Source organism: Crinia signifera, unplaced genomic scaffold (genome assembly GCF_055691185.1).
Source record: "Crinia signifera unplaced genomic scaffold, ASM5569118v1 HAP2_SCAFFOLD_111, whole genome shotgun sequence".
Taxonomy (NCBI): Eukaryota; Metazoa; Chordata; class Amphibia; order Anura; family Myobatrachidae; genus Crinia; species Crinia signifera.
The window spans coordinates 336,861-352,623 of record NW_028142005.1 but is presented as its reverse complement, the minus strand read 5'-3'; the positions used below and the strand labels follow the sequence as shown (position 1 = coordinate 352,623).

The 15,763-nt window shown below is 39.8% G+C and overlaps 25 non-coding genes and 9 pseudogenes across 25 annotated transcripts; all 34 read right to left on the bottom strand.

Annotated features, from left to right (window-relative positions):
* Nucleotides 1-74: 74 nt before the first annotated feature.
* Nucleotides 75-193, bottom strand: LOC146052281 (5S ribosomal RNA). The gene has a single exon (XR_014467294.1). It is a non-coding gene; the product is annotated as a 5S ribosomal RNA (ribosomal RNA).
* Nucleotides 194-538: 345 nt separating this feature from the next.
* Nucleotides 539-657, bottom strand: LOC146052461 (5S ribosomal RNA). Its single transcript, XR_014467457.1, has one exon. It is a non-coding gene; the product is annotated as a 5S ribosomal RNA (ribosomal RNA).
* Nucleotides 658-1,002: 345 nt separating this feature from the next.
* On the bottom strand, nt 1,003-1,121 carry LOC146052484 (5S ribosomal RNA). Its single transcript, XR_014467478.1, has one exon. It is a non-coding gene; the product is annotated as a 5S ribosomal RNA (ribosomal RNA).
* Nucleotides 1,122-1,466: 345 nt separating this feature from the next.
* On the bottom strand, nt 1,467-1,585 carry LOC146052355 (5S ribosomal RNA). The gene has a single exon (XR_014467361.1). It is a non-coding gene; the product is annotated as a 5S ribosomal RNA (ribosomal RNA).
* Nucleotides 1,586-1,931: 346 nt separating this feature from the next.
* On the bottom strand, nt 1,932-2,050 carry LOC146052515 (5S ribosomal RNA). Its single transcript, XR_014467506.1, has one exon. It is a non-coding gene; the product is annotated as a 5S ribosomal RNA (ribosomal RNA).
* Nucleotides 2,051-2,395: 345 nt separating this feature from the next.
* On the bottom strand, nt 2,396-2,514 carry LOC146052356 (5S ribosomal RNA). The gene has a single exon (XR_014467362.1). It is a non-coding gene; the product is annotated as a 5S ribosomal RNA (ribosomal RNA).
* Nucleotides 2,515-2,859: 345 nt separating this feature from the next.
* LOC146052596 (5S ribosomal RNA) lies at nt 2,860-2,978 on the bottom strand. The gene has a single exon (XR_014467580.1). It is a non-coding gene; the product is annotated as a 5S ribosomal RNA (ribosomal RNA).
* A 345-nt stretch (nt 2,979-3,323) lies between these two features.
* On the bottom strand, nt 3,324-3,442 carry LOC146052482 (5S ribosomal RNA). The gene has a single exon (XR_014467476.1). It is a non-coding gene; the product is annotated as a 5S ribosomal RNA (ribosomal RNA).
* A 345-nt stretch (nt 3,443-3,787) lies between these two features.
* LOC146052413 (5S ribosomal RNA) lies at nt 3,788-3,906 on the bottom strand. Its single transcript, XR_014467413.1, has one exon. It is a non-coding gene; the product is annotated as a 5S ribosomal RNA (ribosomal RNA).
* Nucleotides 3,907-4,251: 345 nt separating this feature from the next.
* LOC146052280 (5S ribosomal RNA) lies at nt 4,252-4,370 on the bottom strand. Its single transcript, XR_014467293.1, has one exon. It is a non-coding gene; the product is annotated as a 5S ribosomal RNA (ribosomal RNA).
* Nucleotides 4,371-4,715: 345 nt separating this feature from the next.
* LOC146052590 (5S ribosomal RNA) lies at nt 4,716-4,834 on the bottom strand. Its single transcript, XR_014467574.1, has one exon. It is a non-coding gene; the product is annotated as a 5S ribosomal RNA (ribosomal RNA).
* A 345-nt stretch (nt 4,835-5,179) lies between these two features.
* Nucleotides 5,180-5,298, bottom strand: LOC146052335 (5S ribosomal RNA). Its single transcript, XR_014467343.1, has one exon. It is a non-coding gene; the product is annotated as a 5S ribosomal RNA (ribosomal RNA).
* Nucleotides 5,299-5,642: 344 nt separating this feature from the next.
* Nucleotides 5,643-5,761, bottom strand: LOC146052278 (5S ribosomal RNA). Its single transcript, XR_014467292.1, has one exon. It is a non-coding gene; the product is annotated as a 5S ribosomal RNA (ribosomal RNA).
* Nucleotides 5,762-6,106: 345 nt separating this feature from the next.
* Nucleotides 6,107-6,225, bottom strand: LOC146052638 (5S ribosomal RNA; annotated as a pseudogene).
* A 345-nt stretch (nt 6,226-6,570) lies between these two features.
* Nucleotides 6,571-6,679, bottom strand: LOC146052173 (5S ribosomal RNA; annotated as a pseudogene).
* Nucleotides 6,680-7,024: 345 nt separating this feature from the next.
* LOC146052172 (5S ribosomal RNA) lies at nt 7,025-7,133 on the bottom strand (annotated as a pseudogene).
* A 345-nt stretch (nt 7,134-7,478) lies between these two features.
* LOC146052405 (5S ribosomal RNA) lies at nt 7,479-7,597 on the bottom strand. Its single transcript, XR_014467406.1, has one exon. It is a non-coding gene; the product is annotated as a 5S ribosomal RNA (ribosomal RNA).
* Nucleotides 7,598-7,942: 345 nt separating this feature from the next.
* LOC146052460 (5S ribosomal RNA) lies at nt 7,943-8,061 on the bottom strand. The gene has a single exon (XR_014467456.1). It is a non-coding gene; the product is annotated as a 5S ribosomal RNA (ribosomal RNA).
* Nucleotides 8,062-8,406: 345 nt separating this feature from the next.
* LOC146052277 (5S ribosomal RNA) lies at nt 8,407-8,525 on the bottom strand. Its single transcript, XR_014467291.1, has one exon. It is a non-coding gene; the product is annotated as a 5S ribosomal RNA (ribosomal RNA).
* A 345-nt stretch (nt 8,526-8,870) lies between these two features.
* LOC146052458 (5S ribosomal RNA) lies at nt 8,871-8,989 on the bottom strand. The gene has a single exon (XR_014467454.1). It is a non-coding gene; the product is annotated as a 5S ribosomal RNA (ribosomal RNA).
* A 345-nt stretch (nt 8,990-9,334) lies between these two features.
* LOC146052171 (5S ribosomal RNA) lies at nt 9,335-9,443 on the bottom strand (annotated as a pseudogene).
* Nucleotides 9,444-9,788: 345 nt separating this feature from the next.
* Nucleotides 9,789-9,897, bottom strand: LOC146052170 (5S ribosomal RNA; annotated as a pseudogene).
* Nucleotides 9,898-10,241: 344 nt separating this feature from the next.
* On the bottom strand, nt 10,242-10,360 carry LOC146052404 (5S ribosomal RNA). The gene has a single exon (XR_014467405.1). It is a non-coding gene; the product is annotated as a 5S ribosomal RNA (ribosomal RNA).
* A 346-nt stretch (nt 10,361-10,706) lies between these two features.
* On the bottom strand, nt 10,707-10,825 carry LOC146052514 (5S ribosomal RNA). Its single transcript, XR_014467505.1, has one exon. It is a non-coding gene; the product is annotated as a 5S ribosomal RNA (ribosomal RNA).
* A 345-nt stretch (nt 10,826-11,170) lies between these two features.
* LOC146052168 (5S ribosomal RNA) lies at nt 11,171-11,279 on the bottom strand (annotated as a pseudogene).
* Nucleotides 11,280-11,624: 345 nt separating this feature from the next.
* On the bottom strand, nt 11,625-11,733 carry LOC146052167 (5S ribosomal RNA; annotated as a pseudogene).
* Nucleotides 11,734-12,078: 345 nt separating this feature from the next.
* On the bottom strand, nt 12,079-12,197 carry LOC146052403 (5S ribosomal RNA). Its single transcript, XR_014467404.1, has one exon. It is a non-coding gene; the product is annotated as a 5S ribosomal RNA (ribosomal RNA).
* Nucleotides 12,198-12,543: 346 nt separating this feature from the next.
* LOC146052513 (5S ribosomal RNA) lies at nt 12,544-12,662 on the bottom strand. The gene has a single exon (XR_014467504.1). It is a non-coding gene; the product is annotated as a 5S ribosomal RNA (ribosomal RNA).
* Nucleotides 12,663-13,007: 345 nt separating this feature from the next.
* On the bottom strand, nt 13,008-13,126 carry LOC146052276 (5S ribosomal RNA). Its single transcript, XR_014467290.1, has one exon. It is a non-coding gene; the product is annotated as a 5S ribosomal RNA (ribosomal RNA).
* A 345-nt stretch (nt 13,127-13,471) lies between these two features.
* Nucleotides 13,472-13,590, bottom strand: LOC146052651 (5S ribosomal RNA; annotated as a pseudogene).
* A 345-nt stretch (nt 13,591-13,935) lies between these two features.
* Nucleotides 13,936-14,054, bottom strand: LOC146052446 (5S ribosomal RNA). The gene has a single exon (XR_014467443.1). It is a non-coding gene; the product is annotated as a 5S ribosomal RNA (ribosomal RNA).
* Nucleotides 14,055-14,399: 345 nt separating this feature from the next.
* Nucleotides 14,400-14,518, bottom strand: LOC146052275 (5S ribosomal RNA). Its single transcript, XR_014467289.1, has one exon. It is a non-coding gene; the product is annotated as a 5S ribosomal RNA (ribosomal RNA).
* Nucleotides 14,519-14,863: 345 nt separating this feature from the next.
* Nucleotides 14,864-14,982, bottom strand: LOC146052273 (5S ribosomal RNA). Its single transcript, XR_014467287.1, has one exon. It is a non-coding gene; the product is annotated as a 5S ribosomal RNA (ribosomal RNA).
* Nucleotides 14,983-15,327: 345 nt separating this feature from the next.
* Nucleotides 15,328-15,446, bottom strand: LOC146052708 (5S ribosomal RNA; annotated as a pseudogene).
* Between the last annotated feature and the right edge of the window lie 317 nt (nt 15,447-15,763).

The following is a 15,763-nucleotide window of genomic DNA, read 5'->3' as shown; positions in this document are numbered from 1 at the left end:
TACTGGCAATAAAAAGAAAAAGTTTCCAATTTAAATAGCTAGAGAATAAAAACAATTTGCCTGTAATGTGAAAAAACCTACAGCACCTGGTGTTCCCATGTGGTCTCCCACCCAAGTACTAACCAGGCCCAACACTGCTTAGCTTCCAAGATCAGACGAGATTGGGCCTATCCAATGTGGTATGGCTGTAGGTGAGATACATGCACTTTTTTGCCCTCTTCTACTTCTATCACCAGGTAAGCTAATAAAAAAGTTTCCTAACTGTATTGGCTTACTGAAAAAAATCATGTGTTGGTAATGTAAAACGACCTACAGGACATGATATTAGCAGGGGGTCTTAAATTAAACTACTAAAGAGGATCAACACTGTTTAGCTGCCAAAAGCAGATGGAATTGGGCCTAAACAGTGTGGTAAGTCTTTAGGTGATGGCTATTGTGTCTGTTTGACCTCTTCCAAATGCCTGTACTGGCAATAAAAAGAAAAAGTTTCCAATTTAAATAGCTAGAGAATAAAAACAATTTGCCTGTAATGTGAAAAAACCTACAGCACCTGGTGTTCCCATGTGGTCTCCCACCCAAGTACTAACCAGGCCCAACACTGCTTAGCTTCCAAGAACAGACGAGATTGGGCCTATCCAATGTGGTATGGCTGTAGGTGAAACACAGGCACTTTTTAGCCCTCTTCTACTTCTATCACCAGGTAAGCTAATAAAAAAGTTTCCTAACTGTATTGGCTTACTGAAAAAAATCATGTGTTGGTAATGTAAAAAGACCTACAGGACATGATATTAGCAGGGGGTCTTAAATTAAACTACTAAAGAGGCTCAACACTGTTTAGCTGCCAAAAGCAGTTGGAATTGGGCCTAAACAGTGTGGTAAGTCTTTATGTGATGGCTATTGTGTCTGTTTGACCTCTTCCAAATGTCTGTACTGGCAATAAAAAGAAAAAGTTTCCAATTTAAATAGCTAGAGAATAAAAACAATTTGCCGGTAATGTGAAAAACCCTACAGCACCTGGTGTTCCCATGTGGTCTCCCACCAAAGTACTAACCAGGCCCAACACTGCTTAGCTTCCAAGATCAGACGAGATTGGGCCTATCCAATGTGGTATGGCTGTAGGTGCGATACAGGCACTTTTTTGCCCTCTTCTACTTCTATCACCAGGTAAGCTAATACAAAAGTTCCCTAACTGTATTGGCTTACGGAAAAAAATCATGTGTTGGTAATGTAAAAAGACCTACAGGACATGATATTAGCAGGGGGTCTTAAATTAAACTACAAAAGAGGCTCAACACTGTTTAGCTGCCAAAAGCAGTTGGAATTGAGCCTAAACAGTGTGGTAAGTCTTTAGGTGATGGCTATTGTGTCTGTTTGACCTCTTCCAAATGTCTGTGCTGGCAATAAAATGAAAAAGTTTCCAATATAAATAGCTAGAGAATAAAAACAATTTGCCAGTGATGTGAAAAAACCTACAGCACCTGGTGTTCCCATGTGGTCTCCCACCCAAGTACTAACCAGGCCCAACACTGCTTAGCTTCCAAGATCAGACGAGATTGGGCCTATCCAATATGGTATGGCTGTAGGTGAGTTAAATTCACTTTTTTGCCCTCTTCTACTTCTATCACCAGGTAAGCTAATAAAAAAGTTTCCTAACTGTATTGGCTTACTTAAAAAAAATCATGTGTTGGTAATGTAAAAAGACCTACAGGACATGATATTAGCAGGGGGTCTTAAATTAAACTACTAAAGAGGCTCAACACTGTTTAGCTGCCAAAAGCAGTTGGAATTGGGCCTAAACAGTGTGGTAATTCTTTAGGTGATGGCTATTGTGTCTGTTTGACCTCTTCCAAATGTCTGTACTGGCAATAAAAAGAAAAAGTTTCCAATTTAAATAGCTAGAGAATAAAAACAATTTGCCTGTAATGTGAAAAAACCTACAGCACCTGGTGTTCCCATGTGGTCTCCCACCCAAGTACTAACCAGGCCCAACACTGCTTAGCTTCCAAGATCAGACAAGATTGGGCCTATCCAATGTGGTATGGCTGTAGGTGAGATACAGGCACTTTTTTGCCCTCTTCTACTTCTATCACCAGGTAAGCTAATAAAAAAGTTTCCTAACTGTATTGGCTTACTGAAAAAAATCATGTGTTGGTAATGTAAAAAGACCTACAGGACATGATATTAGCAGGGGGTCTTAAATTAAACTACTAAACAGGCTCAACACTGTTTAGCTGCCAAAAGCAGTTGGAATTGAGCCTAAACAGTGTGGTAAGTCTTTAGCTGATGGCTATTGTGTCTGTTTGACCTCTTCCAAATGTCTGTGCTGGCAATAAAATGAAAAAGTTTCCAATATAAATAGCTAGAGAATAAAAACAATTTGCCAGTGATGTGAAAAAACCTACAGCACCTGGTGTTCCCTTGTGGTCTCCCACCCAAGTACTAACCAGGCCCAACACTGCTTAGCTTCCAAGATCAGACGAGATTGGGCCTATCCAATGTGGTATGGCTGTAGGTGAGTTAAATTCACTTTTTTGCCCTCTTCTACTTTTATCACCAGGTAAGCTAATAAAAAAGTTTCCTAACTGTATTGGCTTACTGAAAAAAATCATGTGTTGGTAATGTAAAAAGACCTACAGGACATGATATTAGCAGGGGGTCTTAAATTAAACTACTAAAGAGGCTCAACACTGTTTAGCTGCCAAAAGCAGTTGGAATTGGGCCTAAACAGTGTGGTAAGTCTTTAGGTGATGGCTATTGTGTCTGTTTGACCTCTTCCAAATGTCTGTACTGGCAATAAAAAGAAAAAGTTTCCAATTTAAATAGCTAGAGAATAAAAACAATTTGCCTGTAATGTGAAAAAACCTACAGCACCTGGTGTTCCCATGTGGTCTCCCACCCAAGTACTAACCAGGCCCAACACTGCTTAGCTTTCAAGAACAGACGAGATTGGGCCTATCCAATGTGGTATGGCTGTAGGTGAAACACAGGCACTTTTTAGCCCTCTTCTACTTCTATCACCAGGTAAGCTAATAAAGAAGTTTCCTAACTGTATTGGCTTACTGAAAAAAATCATGTGTTGGTAATGTAAAAAGACCTACAGGACATGATATTAGCAGGGGGTCTTAAATTAAACTACTAAAGAGGCTCAACACTGTTTAGCTGCCAAAAGCAGTTGGAATTGGGCCTAAACAGTGTGGTAAGTCTTTATGTGATGGCTATTGTGTCTGTTTGACCTCTTCCAAATGTCTGTACTGGCAATAAAAAGAAAAAGTTTCCAATTTAAATAGCTAGAGAATAAAAACAATTTGCCTGTAATGTGAAAAACCCTACAGCACCTGGTGTTCCCATGTGGTCTCCCACCAAAGTACTAACCAGGCCCAACACTGCTTAGCTTCCAAGATCAGACGAGATTGGGCCTATCCAATGTGGTATGGCTGTAGGTGAGATACAGGCACTTTTTTGCCCTCTTCTACTTCTATCACCAGGTAAGCTAATACAAAAGTTCCCTAACTGTATTGGCTTACGGAAAAAAATCATGTGTTGGTAATGTAAAAAGACCTACAGGACATGATATTAGCAGGGGGTCTTAAATTAAACTACAAAAGAGGCTCAACACTGTTTAGCTGCCAAAAGCAGTTGGAATTGAGCCTAAACAGTGTGGTAAGTCTTTATGTGATGGCTATTGTGTCTGTTTGACCTCTTCCAAATGTCTGTGCTGGCAATAAAATGAAAAAGTTTCCAATATAAATAGCTAGAGAATAAAAACAATTTGCCAGTGATGTGAAAAAACCTACAGCACCTGGTGTTCCCATGTGGTCTCCCACCCAAGTACTAACCAGGCCCAACACTGCTTAGCTTCCAAGATCAGACGAGATTGGGCCTATCCAATGTAGTATGGCTGTAGGTGAGTTAAAGGCACTTTTTTGCCCTCTTCTACTTCTATCACCAGGTAAGCTAATAAAAAAGTTTCCTAACTGTATTGGCTTACTGAAAAAAATCATGTGTTGGTAATGTAAAAAGACCTACAGGACATGATATTAGCAGGGGGTCTTAAATTAAACTACTAAAGAGGCTCAACACTGTTTAGCTGCCAAAAGCAGTTGGAATTGGGCCTAAACAGTGTGGTAAGTCTTTAGGTGATGGCTATTGTGTCTGTTTGACCTCTTCCAAATGTCTGTACTGGCAATAAAAAGAAAAAGTTTCCAATTTAAATAGCTAGAGAATAAAAACAATTTGCCTGTAATGTGAAAAAACCTACAGCACCTGGTGTTCCCATGTGGTCTCCCACCCAAGTACTAACCAGGCCCAACACTGCTTAGCTTCCAAGATCAGACGAGATTGGGCCTATCCAATGTGGTATGGCTGTAGGTGAGATACATGCACTTTTTTGCCCTCTTCTACTTCTATCACCAGGTAAGCTAATAAAAAAGTTTCCTAACTGTATTGGCTTACTGAAAAAAATCATGTGTTGGTAATGTAAAACGACCTACAGGACATGATATTAGCAGGGGGTCTTAAATTAAACTACTAAAGAGGATCAACACTGTTTAGCTGCCAAAAGCAGATGGAATTGGGCCTAAACAGTGTGGTAAGTCTTTAGTTGATGGCTATTGTGTCTGTTTGACCTCTTCCAAATGCCTGTACTGGCAATAAAAAGAAAAATTTTCCAATTTAAATAGCTAGAGAATAAAAACAATTTGCCTGTAATGTGAAAAAACCTACAGCACCTGGTGTTCCCATGTGGTCTCCCACCCAAGTACTAACCAGGCCCAACACTGCTTAGCTTCCAAGAACAGACGAGATTGGGCCTATCCAATGAGGTATGGCTGTAGATAAAATACAGGCACTTTTTAGCCCTCTTCTACTTCTATCACCAGGTAAGCTAATAAAAAAGTTTCCTAACTGTATTGGCTTACTGAAAAAAATCATGTGTTGGTAATGTAAAAAGACCTACAGGACATGATATTAGCAGGGGGTCTTAAATTAAACTACTAAAGAGGCTCAACACTGTTTAGCTGCCAAAAGCAGTTGGAATTGGGCCTAAACAGTTTGGTAAGTCTTTAGGTGATGGCTATTGTGTCTGTTTGACCTCTTCCAAATGTCTGTGCTGGCAATAAAAAGATAAAGTTTCCTATTTAAATAGCTAGAGAATAAAAACAATTTGCCGGTAATGTGAAAAAACCTACAGCACCTGGTGTTCCCATGTGGTCTCCCACCCAAGTACTAACCAGGCCCAACACTGCTTAGCTTCCAAGATCAGACGAGATTGGGCCTATCCAACGTGGTATGGCTGTAGGTGAGTTAAAGGCACTTTTTTGCCCTCTTCTACTTCTATCACCAGGTAAGCTAATACAAAAGTTTCCTAACTGTATTGGCTTACTGAAAAAAATCATGTGTTGGTAATGTAAAAAGACCTACAGGACATGATATTAGCAGGGGGTCTTAAATTAAACTACTAAAGAGGCTCAACACTGTTTAGCTGCCAAAAGCAGTTGGAATTGGGCCTAAACAGTGTGGTAAGTCTTTAGGTGATGGCTATTGTGTCTGTTTGACCTCTTCCAAATGTCTGTACTGGTAATAAAAAGAAAAAGTTTCCAATTTAAATAGCTAGAGAATAAAAACAATTTGCCTGTAATGTGAAAAACCTACAGCACCTGGTGTTCCCATGTGGTCTCCCACCCAAGTACTAACCAGGCCCAACACTGCTTAGCTTCCAAGATCAGACGAGATTGGGCCTATCCAATGTGGTATGGCTGTAGGTGAGATACATGCACTTTTTTGCCCTCTTCTACTTCTATCACCAGGTAAGCTAATAAAAAAGTTTCCTAACTGTATTGGCTTACTGAAAAAAATCATGTGTTGGTAATGTAAAACGACCTACAGGACATGATATTAGCAGGGGGTCTTAAATTAAACTACTAAAGAGGATCAACACTGTTTAGCTGCCAAAAGCAGATGGAATTGGGCCTAAACAGTGTGGTAAGTCTTTAGGTGATGGCTATTGTGTCTGTTTGACCTCTTCCAAATGCCTGTACTGGCAATAAAAAGAAAAAGTTTCCAATTTAAATAGCTAGAGAATAAAAACAATTTGCCTGTAATGTGAAAAAACCTACAGCACCTGGTGTTCCCATGTGGTCTCCCACCCAAGTACTAACCAGGCCCAACACTGCTGAGCTTCCAAGAACAGACGAGATTGGGCCTATCCAATGTGGTATGGCTGTAGGTGAAATACAGGCACTTTTTAGCCCTCTTCTACTTCTATCACCAGGTAAGCTAATAAAAAAGTTTCCTAACTGTATTGGCTTACTGAAAAAAATCATGTGTTGGTAATGTAAAAAGACCTACAGGACATGATATTAGCAGGGGGTCTTAAATTAAACTACTAAATAGCCTCAACACTGTTTACCTGCCAAAAGCAGTTGGAATTGGGCCTAAACAGTGTGGTAAGTCTTTAGGTGATGGATATTGTGTCTGTTTTACCTCTTCCAAATGTCAGTGCTGGCAATAAAAAGAAAAAGTTTCCAATTTAAATATCTAGAGAATAAAAACAATTTGCCAGTAATGTGAAAAAACCTACAGCACCTGGTGTTCCCATGTGGTCTCCCACCCAAGTACTATCCAGGCCCAACACTGCTTTGCTTCCAAGATCAGGCCTATCCAATGTGGTATGGCTGTAGGTGAGATACAGGTACTTTTTTGCCCTCTTCTACTTCTATCACCAGGTAAGCTAATACAAAAGTTTCCTAACTGTATTGGCTTACTGAAAAAAATCATGTGTTGGTAATGTAAAAAGACCTACAGGACATGATATTAGCAGGGGGTCTTAAATTAAACTACTAAAGAGGCTCAACACTGTTTAGCTGCCAAAAGCAGTTGGAATTGGGCCTAAACAGTGTGGTAAGTCTTTAGGTGATGGCTATTGTGTCTGTTTGAACTCTTCCAAATGTCTGTGCTGGCAATAAAAAGAAAAAGTTTCCAATCTAAATAGCTAGAGAATAAAAACAATTTGCCAGTAATGTGAAAAAACCTACAGCACCTGGTGTTCCCATGTGGTCTCCCACCCAAGTACTATCCAGGCCCAACACTGCTTTGCTTCCAAGATCAGGCCTATCCAATGTGGTATGGCTGTAGGTGAGATACAGGTACTTTTTTGCCCTCTTCTACTTCTATCACCAGGTAAGCTAATACAAAAGTTTCCTAACTGTATTGGCTTACTGAAAAAAATCATGTGTTGGTAATGTAAAAAGACCTACAGGACATGATATTAGCAGGGGGTCTTAAATTAAACTACTAAAGAGGCTCAACACTGTTTAGCTGCCAAAAGCAGTTGGAATTGGGCCTAAACAGTGTGGTAAGTCTTTAGGTGATGGCTATTGTGTCTGTTTGAACTCTTCCAAATGTCTGTGCTGGCAATAAAAAGAAAAAGTTTCCAATCTAAATAGCTAGAGAATAAAAACAATTTGCCAGTAATGTGAAAAAACCTACAGCACCTGGTGTTCCCATGTGGTCTCCCACCCAAGTACTAACCAGGCCCAACACTGCTTAACTTCCAAGATCAGACGAGGTTGGGCCTATCCAATGTGGTATGGCTGTAGGTGAGATACAAGCACTTTTTTGCCCTCTTCTACTTCTATCACCAGGTAAGCTAATAAAAAAGTTTCCTAACTGTATTGGCTTACTGAAAAAAATCATGTGTTGGTAATGTAAAACGACCTACAGGACATGATATTAGCAGGGGGTCTTAAATTAAACTACTAAAGAGGATCAACACTGTTTAGCTGCCAAAAGCAGATGGAATTGGGCCTAAACAGTGTGGTAAGTCTTTAGGTGATGGCTATTGTGTCTGTTTGACCTCTTCCAAATGCCTGTACTGGCAATAAAAAGAAAAAGTTTCCAATTTAAATAGCTAGAGAATAAAAACAATTTGCCTGTAATGTGAAAAAACCTACAGCACCTGGTGTTCCCATGTGGTCTCCCACCCAAGTACTAACCAGGCCCAACACTGCTTAGCTTCCAAGAACAGACGAGATTGGGCCTATCCAATGTGGTATGGCTGTAGGTGAAATACAGGCACTTTTTAGCCCTCTTCTACTTCTATCACCAGGTAAGCTAATAAAAAAGTTTCCTAACTGTATTGGCTTACTGAAAAAAATCATGTGTTGGTAATGTAAAAAGACCTACAGGACATGATATTAGCAGGGGGTCTTAAATTAAACTACTAAAGAGGCTCAACACTGTTTAGCTGCCAAAAGCAGTTGGAATTGGGCCTAAACAGTGTGGTAAGTCTTTAGGTGATGGCTATTGTGTCTGTTTGACCTCTTCCAAATGTCTGTACTGGCAATAAAAAGAAAAAGTTTCCAATTTAAATAGCTAGAGAATAAAAACAATTTGCCTGTAATGTGAAAAAACCTACAGCACCTGGTGTTCCCATGTGGTCTCCCACCCAAGTACTAACCAGGCCCAACACTGCTTAGCTTCCAAGATCAGACGAGATTGGGCCTATCCAATGTGGTATGGCTGTAGGTGAGATACATGCACTTTTTTGCCCTCTTCTACTTCTATCACCAGGTAAGCTAATAAAAAAGTTTCCTAACTGTATTGGCTTACTGAAAAAAATCATGTGTTGGTAATGTAAAACGACCTACAGGACATGATATTAGCAGGGGGTCTTAAATTAAACTACTAAAGAGGATCAACACTGTTTAGCTGCCAAAAGCAGTTGGAATTGGGCCTAAACAGTGTGGTAAGTCTTTAGGTGATGGCTATTGTGTCTGTTTGACCTCTTCCAAATGTCTGTTTTGGCAATAAAAAGAAAAAGTTTCCAATTTAAATAGCTAGAGAATAAAAACAATTTGCCTGTAATGTGAAAAAACCTACAGCACCTGGTGTTCCCATGTGGTCTCCCACCCAAGTACTAACCAGGCCCAACACTGCTTAGCTTCCAAGAACAGACGAGATTGGGCCTATCCAATGTGGTATGGCTGTAGGTGAAATACAGGCACTTTTTTGCCCTCTTCTACTTCTATCACCAGGTAAGCTAATAAAAAAGTTTCCTAACTGTATTGGCTTACTGAAAAAAATCATGTGTTGGTAATGTAAAAAGACCTACAGGACATGATATTATCAGGGGGTCTTAAATTAAACTACTAAATAGCCTCAACACTGTTTACCTGCCAAAAGCAGTTGGAATTGGGCCTAAACAGTGTGGTAAGTCTTTAGGTGATGGATATTGTGTCTGTTTTACCTCTTCCAAATGTCAGTGCTGGCAATAAAAAGAAAAAGTTTCCAATTTAAATATCTAGAGAATAAAAACAATTTGCCAGTAATGTGAAAAAACCTACAGCACCTGGTGTTCCCATGTGGTCTCCCACCCAAGTACTATCCAGGCCCAACACTGCTTTGCTTCCAAGATCAGGCCTATCCAATGTGGTATGGCTGTAGGTGAGATACAGGTACTTTTTTGCCCTCTTCTACTTCTATCACCAGGTAAGCTAATACAAAAGTTTCCTAACTGTATTGGCTTACTGAAAAAAATCATGTGTTGGTAATGTAAAAAGACCTACAGGACATGATATTAGCAGGGGGTCTTAAATTAAACTACTAAAGAGGCTCAACACTGTTTAGCTGCCAAAAGCAGTTGGAATTGGGCCTAAACAGTGTGGTAAGTCTTTAGGTGATGGCTATTGTGTCTGTTTGAACTCTTCCAAATGTCTGTGCTGGCAATAAAAAGAAAAAGTTTCCAATCTAAATAGCTAGAGAATAAAAACAATTTGCCAGTAATGTGAAAAAACCTACAGCACCTGGTGTTCCCATGTGGTCTCCCACCCAAGTACTATCCAGGCCCAACACTGCTTTGCTTCCAAGATCAGGCCTATCCAATGTGGTATGGCTGTAGGTGAGATACAGGTACTTTTTTGCCCTCTTCTACTTCTATCACCAGGTAAGCTAATACAAAAGTTTCCTAACTGTATTGGCTTACTGAAAAAAATCATGTGTTGGTAATGTAAAAAGACCTACAGGACATGATATTAGCAGGGGGTCTTAAATTAAACTACTAAAGAGGATCAACACTGTTTAGCTGCCAAAAGCAGTTGGAATTGGGCCTAAACAGTGTGGTAAGTCTTTAGGTGATGGCTATTGTGTCTGTTTGAACTCTTCCAAATGTCTGTGCTGGCAATAAAAAGAAAAAGTTTCCAATCTAAATAGCTAGAGAATAAAACAATTTGCCAGTAATGTGAAAAAACCTACAGCACCTGGTGTTCCCATGTGGTCTCCCACCCAAGTACTAACCAGGCCCAACACTGCTTAACTTCCAAGATCAGACGAGGTTGGGCCTATCCAATGTGGTATGGCTGTAGGTGAGATACAAGCACTTTTTTGCCCTCTTCTACTTCTATCACCAGGTAAGCTAATAAAAAAGTTTCCTAACTGTATTGGCTTACTTAAAAAAAATCATGTGTTGGTAATGTAAAAAGACCTACAGGACATGATATTAGCAGGGGGTCTTAAATTAAACTACTAAAGAGGCTCAACACTGTTTAGCTGCCAAAAGCAGTTGGAATTGGGCCTAAACAGTGTGGTAATTCTTTAGGTGATGGCTATTGTGTCTGTTTGACCTCTTCCAAATGTCTGTACTGGCAATAAAAAGAAAAAGTTTCCAATTTAAATAGCTAGAGAATAAAAACAATTTGCCTGTAATGTGAAAAAACCTACAGCACCTGGTGTTCCCATGTGGTCTCCCACCCAAGTACTAACCAGGCCCAACACTGCTTAGCTTCCAAGATCAGACAAGATTGGGCCTATCCAATGTGGTATGGCTGTAGGTGAGATACAGGCACTTTTTTGCCCTCTTCTACTTCTATCACCAGGTAAGCTAATAAAAAAGTTTCCTAACTGTATTGGCTTACTGAAAAAAATCATGTGTTGGTAATGTAAAAAGACCTACAGGACATGATATTAGCAGGGGGTCTTAAATTAAACTACTAAACAGGCTCAACACTGTTTAGCTGCCAAAAGCAGTTGGAATTGAGCCTAAACAGTGTGGTAAGTCTTTAGCTGATGGCTATTGTGTCTGTTTGACCTCTTCCAAATGTCTGTGCTGGCAATAAAATGAAAAAGTTTCCAATATAAATAGCTAGAGAATAAAAACAATTTGCCAGTGATGTGAAAAAACCTACAGCACCTGGTGTTCCCATGTGGTCTCCCACCCAAGTACTATCCAGGCCCAACACTGCTTTGCTTCCAAGATCAGGCCTATCCAATGTGGTATGGCTGTAGGTGAGATACAGGTACTTTTTTGCCCTCTTCTACTTCTATCACCAGGTAAGCTAATACAAAAGTTTCCTAACTGTATTGGCTTACTGAAAAAAATCATGTGTTGGTAATGTAAAAAGACCTACAGGACATGATATTAGCAGGGGGTCTTAAATTAAACTACTAAAGAGGCTCAACACTGTTTAGCTGCCAAAAGCAGTTGGAATTGGGCCTAAACAGTGTGGTAAGTCTTTAGGTGATGGCTATTGTGTCTGTTTGAACTCTTCCAAATGTCTGTGCTGGCAATAAAAAGAAAAAGTTTCCAATCTAAATAGCTAGAGAATAAAAACAATTTGCCAGTAATGTGAAAAAACCTACAGCACCTGGTGTTCCCATGTGGTCTCCCACCCAAGTACTATCCAGGCCCAACACTGCTTTGCTTCCAAGATCAGGCCTATCCAATGTGGTATGGCTGTAGGTGAGATACAGGTACTTTTTTGCCCTCTTCTACTTCTATCACCAGGTAAGCTAATACAAAAGTTTCCTAACTGTATTGGCTTACTGAAAAAAATCATGTGTTGGTAATGTAAAAAGACCTACAGGACATGATATTAGCAGGGGGTCTTAAATTAAACTACTAAAGAGGATCAACACTGTTTAGCTGCCAAAAGCAGTTGGAATTGGGCCTAAACAGTGTGGTAAGTCTTTAGGTGATGGCTATTGTGTCTGTTTGAACTCTTCCAAATGTCTGTGCTGGCAATAAAAAGAAAAAGTTTCCAATCTAAATAGCTAGAGAATAAAAACAATTTGCCAGTAATGTGAAAAAACCTACAGCACCTGGTGTTCCCATGTGGTCTCCCACCCAAGTACTAACCAGGCCCAACACTGCTTAACTTCCAAGATCAGACGAGGTTGGGCCTATCCAATGTGGTATGGCTGTAGGTGAGATACAAGCACTTTTTTGCCCTCTTCTACTTCTATCACCAGGTAAGCTAATAAAAAAGTTTCCTAACTGTATTGGCTTACTTAAAAAAAATCATGTGTTGGTAATGTAAAAAGACCTACAGGACATGATATTAGCAGGGGGTCTTAAATTAAACTACTAAAGAGGCTCAACACTGTTTAGCTGCCAAAAGCAGTTGGAATTGGGCCTAAACAGTGTGGTAATTCTTTAGGTGATGGCTATTGTGTCTGTTTGACCTCTTCCAAATGTCTGTACTGGCAATAAAAAGAAAAAGTTTAAAATTTAAATAGCTAGAGAATAAAAACAATTTGCCTGTAATGTGAAAAAACCTACAGCACCTGGTGTTCCCATGTGGTCTCCCACCCAAGTACTAACCAGGCCCAACACTGCTTAGCTTCCAAGATCAGACAAGATTGGGCCTATCCAATGTGGTATGGCTGTAGGTGAGATACAGGCACTTTTTTGCCCTCTTCTACTTCTATCACCAGGTAAGCTAATAAAAAAGTTTCCTAACTGTATTGGCTTACTGAAAAAAATCATGTGTTGGTAATGTAAAAAGACCTACAGGACATGATATTAGCAGGGGGTCTTAAATTAAACTACTAAACAGGCTCAACACTGTTTAGCTGCCAAAAGCAGTTGGAATTGAGCCTAAACAGTGTGGTAAGTCTTTAGCTGATGGCTATTGTGTCTGTTTGACCTCTTCCAAATGTCTGTGCTGGCAATAAAATGAAAAAGTTTCCAATATAAATAGCTAGAGAATAAAAACAATTTGCCAGTGATGTGAAAAAACCTACAGCACCTGGTGTTCCCATGTGGTCTCCCACCCAAGTACTAACCAGGCCCAACACTGCTTAGCTTCCAAGATCAGACGAGATTGGGCCTATCCAATGTGGTATGGCTGTAGGTGAGTTAAATTCACTTTTTTGCCCTCTTCTACTTTTATCACCAGGTAAGCTAATAAAAAAGTTTCCTAACTGTATTGGCTTACTGAAAAAAATCATGTGTTGGTAATGTAAAAAGACCTACAGGACATGATATTAGCAGGGGGTCTTAAATTAAACTACTAAAGAGGCTCAACACTGTTTAGCTGCCAAAAGTAGTTGGAATTGGGCCTAAACAGTGTGGTAAGTCTTTAGGAGATGGCTATTGTGTCTGTTTGACCTCTTCCAAATGTCTGTACTGGCAATAAAAAGAAAAAGTTTCCAATTTAAATAGCTAGAGAATAAAAACAATTTGCCTGTAATGTGAAAAAACCTACAGCACCTGGTGTTCCCATGTGGTCTCCCACCCAAGTACTAACCAGGCCCAACACTGCTTAGCTTCCAAGATCAGACAAGATTGGGCCTATCCAATGTGGTATGGCTTTAGGTGAGATACAGGCACTTTTTTGCCCTCTTCTACTTCTATCACCAGGTAAGCTAATAAAAAAGTTTTCTAACTGTATTGGCTTACTGAAAAAAATCATGTGTTGGTAATGTAAAAAGACCTACAGGACATGATATTAGCAGGGAGTCTTAAATTAAACTACTAAAGAGGCCCAACACTGTTTAGCTGCCAAAAGCAGTTGGAATTGGGCCTAAACAGTGTGGTAAGTCTTTAGGTGATGGCTATTGTGTCTGTTTGACCTCTTCCAAATGTCTGTGCTGGCAATAAAAAGAAAAAGTTTCCAATTTAAATAGCTAGAGAATAAAAACAATTTGCCAGTAATGTGAAAAAACCTACAGCACCTGGTGTTCCCATGTGGTCTCCCACCCAAGTACTATCCAGGCCCAACACTGCTTAGCTTCCAAGATCAGACGAGATTGGGCCTATCCAATGTGGTATGGCTGTAGTTGAGATACAGGCACTTTTTTGCCCTCTTCTACTTCTATCACCAGGTAAGCTAATAAAAAAGTTTCCTAACTGTATTGGCTTACTGAAAAAAATCATGTGTTGGTAATGTAAAAAGATCTACAGGACATGATATTAGCAGGGGGTCTTAAATTAAACTACTAAAGAGGCTCAACACTGTTTAGCTGCCAAAAGCAGTTGGAATTGGGCCTAAACAGTTTGGTAAGTCTTTAGGTGATGGCTATTGTGTCTGTTTGACCTCTTCCAAATGTCTGTGCTGGCAATAAAAAGATAAAGTTTCCTATTTAAATAGCTAGAGAATAAAAACAATTTGCCAGTAATGTGAAAAAACCTACAGCACCTGGTGTTCCCATGTGGTCTCCCACCCAAGTACTAACCAGGCCCAACACTGCTTAGCTTCCAAGATCAGACGAGATTGGGCCTATCCAATGTGGTATGGCTGTAGGTGAGTTAAAAGCACTTTTTTGCCCTCTTCTACTTCTATCACCAGGTAAGCTAATACAAAAGTTTCCTAACTGTATTGGCTTACTGAAAAAAATCATGTGTTGGTAATGTAAAAAGACCTACAGGACATGATATTAGCAGGGAGTCTTAAATTAAACTACTAAAGAGGCCCAACACTGTTTAGCTGCCAAAAGCAGTTGGAATTGGGCCTAAACAGTGTGGTAAGTCTTTAGGTGATGGCTATTGTGTCTGTTTGACCTCTTCCAAATGTCTGTACTGGCAATAAAAAGAAAAAGTTTCCAATTTAAATAGCTAGAGAATAAAAACAATTTGCCTGTAATGTGAAAAAACCTACAGCACCTGGTGTTCCCATGTGGTCTCCCACCCAAGTACTAACCAGGCCCAACACTGCTTAGCTTCCAAGATCAGACGAGATTGGGCCTATCCAATGTGGTATGGCTGTAGGTGAGATACATGCACTTTTTTGCCCTCTTCTACTTCTATCACCAGGTAAGCTAATAAAAAAGTTTCCTAACTGTATTGGCTTACTGAAAAAAATCATGTGTTGGTAATGTAAAACGACCTACAGGACATGATATTAGCAGGGGGTCTTAAATTAAACTACTAAAGAGGATCAACACTGTTTAGCTGCCAAAAGCAGTTGGAATTGGGCCTAAACAGTGTGGTAAGTCTTTAGGTGATGGCTATTGTGTCTGTTTGACCTCTTCCAAATGTCTGTACTGGCAATAAAAAGAAAAAGTTTCCAATTTAAATAGCTAGAGAATAAAAACAATTTGCCTGTAATGTGAAAAAACCTACAGCACCTTGTGTTCCCATGTGGTCTCCCACCCAAGTACTAACCAGGCCCAACACTGCTTAGCTTCCAAGAACAGACAAGATTGGGCCTATCCAATGTGGTATGGCTGTAGGTGAAATACAGGCACTTTTTAGCCCTTTTCTACTTCTATCACCAGGTAAGCTAATAAAAAAGTTTCCTAACTGTATTGGCTTACTGAAAAAAATCATGTGTTGGTAATGTAAAAAGACCTACAGGACATGATATTAGCAGGGGGTCTTAAATTAAACTACTAAAGAGGCTCAACACTGTTTAGCTGCCAAAAGCAGTTGGAATTGGGCCTAAACAGTGTGGTAAGTCTTTAGGTGATGGCTATTGTGTCTGTTTGAACTCTTCCAAATGTCTGTGCTGGCAATAAAAAGAAAAAAGTTTCCAATCTAAATAGCTAGAGA